This window comes from Pagrus pagrus, assembly GCF_965226575.1.
Source record: "Pagrus pagrus genome assembly, chromosome: 18".
Lineage (NCBI taxonomy): Eukaryota > Metazoa > Chordata > Actinopteri > Spariformes > Sparidae > Pagrus > Pagrus pagrus.
The window spans coordinates 14,582,980-14,595,521 of NC_140202.1; the positions used below are offsets into that span (position 1 = coordinate 14,582,980).

General features: G+C 41.5%; 1 protein-coding gene across 2 annotated transcripts in view; it reads left to right on the top strand.

Annotated features, from left to right (window-relative positions):
- The window catches only part of bahd1 (bromo adjacent homology domain containing 1), a 32,328-nt gene that overhangs the window by 2,409 nt on the left and 17,377 nt on the right, over positions 1-12,542 (top strand). The window contains exon 1 of one of the 2 annotated variants that reach the window (XM_084382251.1): positions 11,137-11,281. The exons of the other annotated variant lie outside the window; for it this stretch is intronic. The gene's annotated coding sequence lies outside the window, so the exon portion shown is untranslated. Of the gene's footprint in view, positions 1-11,136; positions 11,282-12,542 lie in introns of those variants that run through there. 2 annotated transcript variants of the gene reach the window in all.

Here is a 12,542-nt window from a genome sequence, read left to right on the forward strand (position 1 = left end):
CAGTATTTTCTCACTGGTGTACTGTCAAGGAATCCTTTTTTACTTCTTCCACCTCTGCTGGTTGTAATAATACAAGTGCATTATTCTCTAAGACTTGGGCCTCTCGGAACCTGCTCATGCACATCTTACACTTATTTTCACATGATTTATTTAATTATATTTGATTTTAATTCCAGAGCTAATCAAGGAAATAATCATTGGGTTGATCACCAATGAAAATAAATGTGAGTTGCAGCCCTATTTGAATTAAAAACCATCTGATGTGTAAAAAAGCTGAACATCTGCTGCTGGAAAATCCAGTTGAAAAGAACAGGCTTTGACGTGACATCGGGGTTATCACATAATGCATGACATACAAGTTGCCTAGTGAGTTCTTCAGTATAATGGTGTTTGTAAAGCCTCTCGTGGACAGAAAAGCCTGACAATAGAGCTTCAGTTCTGGAGGTCGTGGTAGATTTGTGTCTAGTCAGTTCTCCAGAGCCGACTTTGACAGGCCTGTCATAGCGCGACGCTGAATAGAGGTGCAGTGCCCACACACGTGAGCCATAAAGCTGGATATCAATCATGAGCATAATCCCATTATTTCTGAAGAAGTGTCCTGTTGTGGCCATAGAGCGGAGGAGGAGGAGGAGGAGGAGGAGGGGAACATGCCTCCTGTCACCCAAACACTCTGTCCTCCCTGCTGTCCCTAAGGAGACAAATACTTCCTGCTCAGATACAGGCCACATGTGTGCAGCAGAGGTGTCGGCCGTGTTGTTTATTGTTTGTATTGTGAACGTATTATTATCGTTCATATTATTGTGTAGTTCATCTGCCAAATTAAAGGCATAAAAAAAAAACGTGGAAAAAACATCCCACCCAGTATGAATGACCTTATTGTTCAGTTGCATTGGAAAAGTACACTGGCACATCCCTCTTTTTCCAAAACACTTGTCACACTGTTGTTCCCCACAGAGTGATGTTAAATATTATCCAACAGGAACTCACAGCTCATTGTGCCAATCAGCACGAGCTACCTCAGGGTCTTTTATTTTGGTATTTTTATTAACGATACGGAAGAGACACACACAGTAGCAATAAACAAGCACAGATCCGAGAAAAACAACCTCACCCTCCCCTCAACATGCCAAGGCAAACAAGAAGAGACAGACTGGACACAAAGAAACAGAGAGAAAAATACAAATGTATTAATAGACATACATGACATGAGTAGCGGAGCATAGTGTACTTCACTACAATTCTTCAGCTTCCATATGAGATTATAAAAGTGTGTTTACAATCCCTTGATAAAACAACACATCTTCTATTGTTAAGAGTACATAACACCCTGAATCCAGTGTCCATGTGTTCAAGGTGAAGAGTCTTTCCATCTACGTACTGACAACCATCCATACAGGGATAAGCCTGAGCGCCAGAAGTGTGCAAAAAGAAACAATATCAGCTCGGGCTCTGCTTAGGTTGACGTCCACAGGAATCATTTCGGACATGACAAAAACATGTGGCACAAAGTGGCTGAGGACTGTTAACACCAATCACACGTAGGATCAAAAACTGTTAACCTTACCTAATCTAGCTCTGGACCAGCCCGACTGATGCTTGATTTCTGGGGCCAATGCCGATAATGATATAAGGAAGAAAATTCCGATATCGATAGATCGGCTGATATACACACATTTTTTGCAGTGAGCCCTCAAATATGGGATAGCAAACACGTGTCATAGAGCTATGAAACAGGGACAGGATATTTTACAGTTCAAATGACATCAGTGCAGTGAAACAGCAAACTTACCAGGAATTTAAGGATTATAGATTATTCCAAGCATCTTTTTCTGCATTATGATCTCAAAAAAGAAGAGTTTTCACATTGGCACATATCTTGTGTGTGCCAGAGAAAAATAGAGGATGAATAAATTCTTTGAATAGACATGCACCACATAACATCCGGTATCTGTGATTCAGTATCTTCTTCCCATTTCTGATTTAAAGAGTGGACATTTAGTAGGAAATGGATATTTAGTAGCTCGTAGATTTATACTTATCAACTGCTTTTCATCTGTGTTTCACTCAAGAACAGAACCCAGGGTGGTGTAGGAGGGCAGGAGGGGAAACAGCCAGAATGAGAGGCCATATTTGTAAAATTAACTCTTCAACAAAATTACTTTTTAACCTATTGCTGTCAGATGCTGCTCCTTAAGTCAGCCAAGTAAATGACTTCATTTGAGTGAGATTTGCATGGTCACATGTGGGGCTGTAAATCATTGTGAAACCTGTGTGTTAAAGTTGTAGATTGTTTGTTCGGGTGTCTTTGCATATCATATTTTAATTTATTTTCACAGTGTGGGTCTTATTTTTGTGATTATGACCATCCCATCACTGGTAACAACAATGCACTGTATAAGCTGTTGGCTGAGATTGTGGCTGGATTAACCCGTGAGGGGGCCCAGAGGCAAAAAATGAACCGCTGGGTCACTAATTACCCCCATCCCTCCCACATGCACGCAGGAATATGCAACATACAGGCACAGGAAAGTAATATACATTGAGGATTATTATTATTTACTACTGAACATTGTCTTCTTACTATACAGCTTCTTCAGTCCAGATGAGAGAAGAGCAGAGTTGATACAAATATTGATATGCTCATTTGAGTAGCTCTCTCTCGGGCTAGATAAATGTTTCCCGACCTTGGCTGAATCCAAATGTCCACCCTCTGGACTTGAGAGGTTATATAAGCAGCTGGTAGACAGGCCCAAACACTAATAAAATGCATCTTGAATACCTCTATAGCCTATTCTTCTACATGTTTCTGTATGGTGTATTTGCTGTTGTTCCTAACACATTATAATTAATGTTATGCAGGGGGCATCATTTCTATTTACAATAACACGACAAAGCCTGCACCTGGTGCAAGCCGCTATGGCTGAATGGGACTAGTATAAGACTGGGGTTCATATTTCATTAGGACGTTTTATTATACTGTTCAGTTTTTTTACATGTTTCTTTTCAGTTTTCAGTCTCTCTTTGATTTAGGAAAACATGGTTTGGGTTAAAACATACACTTTCCCGATTTGTGTGTCTGTTGCTGCAAACAAACATCAGATTCAATGTCGGTCCTGGAGCAACATTAATTAGGATGTTCCGGGAACAACACAGCGATATCAGATCATACATCATGATGTTGTTGAATAATATTTCTGGCCAACATGATAACAGTTTAATGAAGTAAAATCTGTTTAGTTTTTTCTTTTACAACGTTGCGTCTGTATCGTAATGAATCGGAGGTAATTAAATCAGTGAAGTTTGGTGAAGTTTGCATCCCAAGTGGATGCTCTGGAAGGATTCTCTGTTTGAGGCCCCTTGAGGACTGGTTGAATCGTGGGTTTAGACAGCCCTCAGCACTCACACACTTCTCTGGATTGCAAGAACGGTGACGTCCGGACATTTAGATTCGGCTCTTGTTCGTGGAGGTTGTTGTGGATTTAAGCAGCAGCTTTAGAAGGAGACCAACAGGTTCTTCTCGGGGTTAAATATTTTTTATCTACAGTTAATGTTCCACTAAAATGTACTTATTTATCTTTTTTTCCTTTGTACTGTTCTGTTTGCACTTCTGAACCAAACCTACACTCTTGAATTCTTGAAGTCTTCCAAGTGAGGACTGTTAAAGATCAGGGTCTGAAACACAGCCTGCATTTTTCTATAAAAACTTGAATTACAGTTTGTCCAAACCAGTTGAACCCTTTTGCTTTAAGCCCTAATCTTAAAAAAACCCTCAGGAGAGATGTCCGATATTCCCTGTAGGTAATCAGATCTGGGAATATGACAACATTGCTAAAAATGAGACCAGCAGGCAATGGCCAGAAAATATAAAGCTTAGATCTGTCAATCGTAATTTTGTAGAAAACTTCAGCAAACAGCAAAATGATGACCTAAACTCTTAAAAGTTTTAAATATGCATCACAGTTTCCAGACTGACTTCTGGGTTCAACTTTGACCTACTGTATTTACTCAGTTGTGCGTGCAAACAGATTTCCTGCAAATTGGGGTTATTACAGTCATTTTGGGTGAGCTTGTTTTCTGTTTTTACCTCCGAATAACACGTTAGAGTAAACGAGACTAAACTGTTGACCTCATTACCAACCGTGGTACCTGACGTTGCGGTAGCGATGTTGGTGCGTTTCCAGATTTCAGCAGTTTGTTTGCTGGGTACGATGTCATCCTTACCGACAGATGGGATGGCAGAACTTTGAAAACGAGACCCGAGTTGCAAACTGCAGTTGTCCTTTGTGGTTATAACTCATAGAACTTGTACTTTTGCTTTGACTTGGATCTTACTCAGTTGTTTGAACGTTCCCCTGGTTTGAATCTCGAGTGTCTCATGGTTTAGTGAAGCTGTGCTATAGCCTCTACTCCTCTAAAAGCCATTAGCCAGCCCTTCTCTCCCTCCTTCTCTCTCCCTCCCTCTCACTCTCTCTTTCCCTGACTCACCCTGGCACAGTGCCCGAGACACAGCTGTGAAAATTACAGGTCTGTTTCATGGAAACATAGAAGAAGAGGAGGCGGGGTTGGTGGGGAAGGAAGCAGAAAGAGAGCAGAGACACACAACCCAGCGTCAGCTGTTGGCCAGCCCACAGCTGCAGTCGATGTGGGGCTTTCAGAGCCGGGGTCTCGCTCACATCACACACACACTGGGATTGTTTACATGGGCTGCGAGTGTGTGTGTGCGTGTGTTTGTGAGGGGAGACATTAAACCCTGTTTGGCTGAGGCCGGACAGAACAGAAGCCCTCACTGTGACTGACAAACGTCAGGCTCCTTCAGTGAAAAGCACATGGCACCGAGCGTCCTTCAGTTTGGCAGATGCTAAAAGCATGACTGAGGCCCTGGCAGGTGGGCAGGCGGGCGACCGCCCCCTCCTCACTGCCTCCTCAGCTGGGTTGAAAATCCAGCGACAGGCCTCCTCTATCAGAGAGTCATTGTTCATGATGATGATGACAATCTCTCTCTGTCTCCATTCTCTGTGCTATCTCAATCCATCACTCTCTTGTCTTTTGACCCCCCTCTCTTCCCCTCCGCTCTCTCCCGTCCGTCGCTGTCTCTCACACATTCTTCTAATTTCTCTTCTCCCTTGTTCTCGCCTGCTTAGCTCAGGAAGTCTGTGTCAAACGTCTGTATCTCTGCGGAGCTGTCGTGCAAAGAAAAACAGGAGGGCGAATGTGAAAAATTGCCCCTCTGATTCCTACTAAGTTTGACTTTTCTGCTGCTCGATGAGATGTGAGGTGTGGGACTTCCTCTCCACTTTCCTCGCTCCTCTCCGGCGCCTTGCTTCGATCTTTTTTTGAATTCAGTCTTCATCACTAGCTCTCTTTCTCTATCTGGCTCTCTGCTCTTTTTTTTTTTCTTCCTCTCCCCCCCCCTTTGCCAGTCAGGCTGTCTGGCATCTTGCCCTGTCTCTTTGAAGAGGAACAGTAGACGCAGATAATTACACTTCCTGTCCTGTATCTGCTCTGTAGTGCTGAACTGTCATCTCTACATCTGTAGGCTACATGCTGAAACTGAGAAATAACAGCTTACTACCTGTTCTGTACTGTAGCGAGCATATGCTTTCTGAAATGTACTTTTCTGTTCTCCTGACATTTTCTCTACTAAAGTTGTTCTTGATTCTGTATGTCCTGTCAATATTCATTTTTCAGTCTTTTCTTTTTCATAAAAAGCGCTTTAACCCAAATAAACACCATCTTGGTGAACAAGCTGATATCACACAAACAAACTAGTCATGTCAGGCATTGTTGCAGCCACACGTGACGCAAATACTTCTCTTTTACAGACGCATTCTTTAGAAAACCTTTTGTTAACAAAGTATTCAGTGGTATGACAGTGACTGGCTGCTGAAGTGGTTAGAGGGGACGAGGCCTCCTGAATGACTTCATTTTATTACGTGTATACAGCATGAATCATCACACTGAAGACATATTTCCCTCAAATGTCAGTAGCTGCCGTGCGTCTCACTCCTCGCTCCTCTCCTACTGTACTGTCAGTTGGTGGTTAACAGCTGGCCTGCACCCATAAGCACTCTCCGTTCACAACATGTGTGATGCTGCTCGCTGCTTTGCTTTATTTGACTAAATAGACCACGTTCACAGGTGGTTTGGAGATTGGACGTTGTTGAAAAATGTGTTGACCAAGACAGATTGACAAATTGACCATCCAAGTTGTGGACAAAGTGTATATATTATCACCTTTTAAGTTGGTGTGGCAAAACACATCCAGCAGTTACACAGCAACATTATCATTCATTATCATTCATCAGCATGCTGCAGCTGAAAACAAAGATCTGAGAGCAGCGTGAGCGAACCAAGACAGTAAAGTTGCAGCCAGCCAGCTAAATATATTTGATTATAAAAAATATAGATTAGTGTTGCTGGAGAAATCACAGCTAGCACATTAAAAATCTCGGATTTTGTTGATATAAAACCTAAAAGTGTAGTGTACGTGTGGTGCTTATTCAAATGGAAATGAATGAGGAAACGTGTGTTAAAGCAACAGTGTGTTGTTATTCATATTTTGTGCGCCGCCTACGGTTTCGGAGAGCAATACAACTGTTATAAATCCCAAATCCCAGTAAAGTCAGTTACACGGCAATATCTAGCTTAGGTTTGCTAATTGTAGCTGACATTAGCCGTCATTCAGGACTAGATAAGGTTAAAAGGGTAGAAAAGGTTGCTTTAAAGGGTGTTTCTTTTAAAGAATAAAATACACTTCATATATTTTTGTAAACTTTTTGTTTACAGAGGCCTGATGCTCTGGGGGCTGGTCTGTAGCAGACTATGAGCTTTTCAGACGTGCGTAGAGAGAGATCAATAAAGAATTTCAGTGTTATTTCACTCTCCCTGACGTTATCCCTCCTCCTTCAGAATGAAAAATTCATCATCTTCAGTAAATATCTCCTGAGATGAGAGTTTCTGGGGCGAGATCTTGTCGAATGGGGGTACAAGGCCAAATGTAGATCGGTTTGGAGATATCTGAGGTGACAGTGGTCGGGAACCGTCTACAAAGGAGCAGACAGGCTCTTTGAGAAACGCTGTTGAGTGTAAAATCATTTTACACGTCTTCTCTCAAGGACAACAAGGTGAATGCTTTCCAGACAAGAGGGACAGTGTGCCTGCTGTCTATGACCGCTGATCAGAGCAGTCAATCCTGCCCTTTTAGAAAAATCTGTGGATTTAAACACTTCTCTTTATCCTGATCCACTTGATCCCTGTCAAGTGGCCTTGACATTATATTAAGAGCCCTTATCTGCTTTGCTTGTGAAAGAAACATCTTATCAAATATTTATCAGTGATCTCGTAGTAAGTGTTCTTACAACATATTTTTATGTTTATTTTATTGAATGCATTTCTCTGAAATTTCAGCTCACTTTCAGCCTCCCACAGTGTTCATTCTTGATGCTTTACTGATCATTTATTTACACCTGTCTAACCTGGTAAATGCTGGATTGTAATCCTTTTTTGCAGAAGAGCCCAGAACACGGACAAATACACAGTTTAGCTTGCTTCATATAAGTTGGCGTGTGGAAATTTTCCCCCTGTTGTTCTTGGGAAATAAATAAAACTCTCATAATGATCAGAGTATTGAAAGCCATACATGTTCTGCCAGAGGGAAATTTGCATTTAGAGAAGTAATAAGCGGCTAAAATCAATATTTCTGTGGTAACGATGAATCAAATGACTGTGCGTACTCTGAAAGGAGGCGTTCATAGTGATGAACTTGTGCGTAATTATCAGTTCCCTCTCAGCTTCATGGAGCTTCAAAGCTTCTTTCAGCTCTCTGTTCTTTGGCCAGTAACTTTACTGTTTCAGTTCACTCTCACTGCTCATAGAGTGTATTTTAACATAACATGATGTCATATGAAAACATGATAATGGCTTAAGTTTCAATTTAGGGTCAAACTTTTCCTTTAATATTTAGTACACCACCAGTAGTGAGTGAGTGAGTGAGTGAGTGAGTGAGTGAGTGAGTGACTGAGTGCTTCCTGCATGTAGGAAGCATTTAGCCGTCCTGGTCGGTTTCCTGCCTCTCTCTGCAGTGTGTTGCAGTGTGTTTATTGCAGTGCAGGTCAGCTCTCAGCAGTCTATACTCCCTCAGCTTCCCCCGGTGCTCACGCCTCATTAACTCAACACACTCAGCTTGTTTACAGCTGTTAATTACACACTGCAAAGCTGATATTGATGAGGACAATCAGCATTTATCCTAATTAAGCTTGATTCTGACTACATGCTAACTTGATAACATTGTGGCTTTTCCAATCAGGTAGTCGTTAAGAGGCCGAACCTGCAGATATTAAAGTTTTCCCTGAGTCCGGCAGCTGAGTGGCCGTCAGTGACGGTGTGTGTTTTTGTGTGCGTCACACTGCAATAGGCTGATGTTATCTGTTTCCACAAGAAGAAGGGTAATAAATGATAAGCAGCGACCGATCACTCATCATCATTATTAGATTCCACGTATCATTAAGAGCAGAGGATACAGTAATTGAGACTAATTAAGAGGGATACATGCTTCTATTTTCTGCTGTCATTAATCTGACAGGAAAAAAATCACAGGAATACTCCCTTAGGAGTTTTATTTATGGATGTAATGCTCATTAGAGAGATGATCTGATAATTAATAATGTTTATGTGACTGTATATGGACTATATGTGTCCATGTGGGTTCAAACTAACAGTTATTTTCATTATTGCCTCCGTCAAGGAGGTGGGGGCAATAATGTTCGTTGGTTGGTTTGTCAGCAGTATTTCACAAAAACTACTGAGCGGATTTCCATGAAGCTCAGACGGAGGATGGGTCTCGGCCCAGAATAGACCCCATTAACTTTTGGTGCCGATCCAGATAAAGGGATGGATCCAGGAATTTTTTTCTTACTTCCTTTATTACGTTTTTGTTAATTCCTCAGCGAAACATGCATGAGACCTGATGATGAAAATCAGGCGTATTTAAGTGGCTGATGTCTATGAGTGAAGACTGTTCGGCTGTGTCGGAGGTATGCGCTCTACAATTAATAATTACGTCAAATGGTCAACTAGTCGTCTTTAAATGTCAATTTTTCCCAAACTAACAGACAAAACCCAAAGAAGCTAAAGCTCGTCCTTTTTAGACTCCTTCCTTCTTTTTTGAGGGAAGCTCTCTCCGCCACTTTCTTTTCTTCAAGTGTATTGTGTGTGTGTGCATATTTTGCTTGAAATAATTGTTAAATAATAAATTTATTATCAGTATTGTCGCTGGTACATTTCTGTAGATTGTCTTATCATTTATTTAAAGTTTATTTGTGTAGGGACAAGTAGGCAGCATAAACTGTTGCCACACACCACAGCACTTACAGCCTGAGCTAATCTGCAATGCGCGTCCCTAGATGGGCCTTTTAAAATACATAAAACTCGACAACATACACAAAAGACAACACAAACAAAAACTCAGCAATAAATGCACACAAGAAAACACAGACAGTGTAGTACACAGAATAGTGTAAATAGTGCTTCAGCTGTGTGCTTAATGTTTATGTTGCTGTTAACAGGAAGTGGAGGTACTTAGTGTCCCTCAGTGTTTTATATTATTTGTAGCGTATTCAATATGGTGAGCTTAAATTGATCGTATAGTTTATTATATTCCTACAGGACTTACAGATTTCCTGAAGGTTGTAGTCAGCTGTCTGTGTATTAGTCTTTGCTGTTTATTGATATTGATATCTAGCATTGATCATATTAGTATCATATATATTACTATATTGTTATAGGATCTATAGTTTTCTTGTATGTGGTAGCTATAGTCAGGGGTATTATCAGTGTACACTTGTGTTAGGACTATAGTTTACTAAGTATTTCCTTCATGTAAAACCACTGAGGATACAGTAAATGACGCAAAATAAGAGCAGCGCATGCTTCTTTCATTTTCTGCTGACGTTTTGTTGGTTTGTTGGTTTGTGAGCAGATTACACAAAAATTTCTGAGCGGATTTCCACATAACTTGGATGGAGAATGAGTCTCGGTCCAGAATTGAGTGTATAAAGGGGACAGGATCTAGGAATATTTTTTTTCTTTAACATTGTGGGAGAGGGTGTTTTGAAAATTCAGACGTATTTGGTCAGCCGGTATCTTTGAGTGAGTGCAATTTGATGCAGATCCAGATAAAAATCTTGATCTGGTGGATTTAAAGTTTAATGTTTTATTGGATATTGGATAAGCTTGATTGGATTAATGGGGACTGCTGGGCCTCAGCGGAGGTATGCGCTCTTAGTGCCATTTCAGTGCATATACTGTGTGTGAAAGTTAGAGTCAGATATCTGTGTTTCATTACTGTACAGTATAGTGTTATTATTATAGTTGACTGATTATTTGCTCAATTTAAAACCATTCTTAATTGCCTTGTTAAGAGCAGAGGACACAGTGAATGACCCTAATTAAGAGGGATGCATGCTGCTGTCATTAATCTGATGCACAGAATCACAATACTCCTTTAGGGATTTATGATATGGATGTAAAACTCATTAGAGAGATGATCTTAATGATGGTTATGTTATCGGAGCTTAGCATGAGATTACACTCTTAGTTTCTTGTCTTTACTTCTTCAGTATTGACTTCCTAAACATTCAGTGGTGAGTCTACAGTCATGTTTGGCACTATAGGACCTATTTGTCTGCGTATTACTGCTCTAACCTTTGCCTTTTTTACTTTCTACCCATTTTCTTTTTATTGGTGAGAAATATATATATACATATTTATATATTTTCTCAGATGATCACCTCTTGCTGGTCTTATTTTAAAGAAGTAAAACCAGATAGGGGAAAGTTTGGTTATTTCTACTGGGATGTTGTGGCTCTAAAATAGAGCTGCGCATTCCTGTGATAAACTGAGATTGCAGGAAAAACGACACATGCATTTTTCTCACAGAAGAGATTTTTTTTTTTTTTTTTTTTTAATAAGGTTGTGGACACAGTTGAGTCCGTGCATGAACACCACAGCAGCGTGATTTCGCCGTGGTACACAGGGATGTCCCGGTGCAGCGTTGAATGTGAATGCAGGCAGCGCATGAATATTATCTCCAGCTTGCCACTTCGGAAGTAGGTCACCGCTCACCGATTTGTTCACCATGTCTCCAGCTACTGTGGGCTGCTCGGTCCGCGGATCGCTCCCCAGGTCGACAGCCCGACCGAGCAGAAGCTGAGCAAACCGGGACCGGGACCGGGACGGACTGGATTCTCTCTGTTTTCCGTCGTTTCCGAAGAGGACGCACAAGGTAATGATGAATCGCGGCTGTAATTCCCGTCACAGTTGGGAGATGATCGGATCGGTGGGTAGTCCGCCTGCTCCTAACAACTCGGCTGTAACACGAGCTCCTCATCATGTCGATATTAACCGGCAGCTCCAAATGATCGCGGATGTTCGGGGGTTTTAGACTCGCTTCCTCTCGCCGAGGAGCTTTTTTCACTTCTCGTATCACAGCCCGCACTCCTGCTACGGCATGCTGTCAGATTAACACCGTCCACCACCACCAACACCACCACCACCATGGCCAACTACGAGCTCCAGTAGGCGAGTCTGCTTCCACACAGCCTGATTGCAATACATGCACAACGCTCGTGTTTTTATTTCATTATTATAATAATCCAGATCCATGAGGGGGGTGATGTGGGTGTGTTTGTAAGTGCTGGTGCCTGAACCTGCATGGAGGTGAAGGGTGGTGGTGGTGGTGGTGGAGGATGGTTAGTGTTGGTGGTGTAGGACTGATTGGCTCCAGGAAAAGTGGACTTGGTTGATATGTGAAGCCGCACACACACACACAGCTCAGCAGCAGCTTAGAGCTCTTGCCTCGGGGCTTTTTCTCTCATGATGACAGCTCTACACCATGTCCTTCTTCTTCTGTGTGTGTGTGTGTGTGTGTGTGTGTGTGTGAGACAGCCAGGCAGCACAGCCTCCTCCTCCTCCTCCTCCTCTTCCTCATATACAGGGCAAACTACAGTCAGTTAATATGCCATCAGCAGGAGGAGATAGAAGGGTGAAATCCATAATGTGAAAAATACTATTAAGTGGGTTTTATGTGTCAATTATGCTCCATTGCCTTTAAATTGCAGAGCGTTTAAGGAATGTAGAAACACGTCTTTCCATTTGGTTTACCAGCCCGGGCATTACAAGATAATTGAAAGAGATTAGAAAGAAAAAACATATATATTTTTTTTTTCTCTTAAAATTATTGCAAGAGATTAAATCTGAGGGGTCACTGGATGATTAACAGGATAGGAGTCGATCCAAACACAAGTACGTGTTCATTTTTCTGCTTCTAGTAATTCCCTTTATCTTGTGAAAGGCTGGATGCTGTATTTAAAGGTCCACTACAAGAAACTGTAATCAGGAGAGAAAATTCATTGTGATTTTTTTTTTTTTTAAAGCCTAAACAAACTAAATAAACAAACCTTTTGTTTTCATAAACCAATCAACTGAACAAACAAACTGACCTTAAAGGACGACGCAATTTCATTTGGCGGACCCCGCCACCTTTC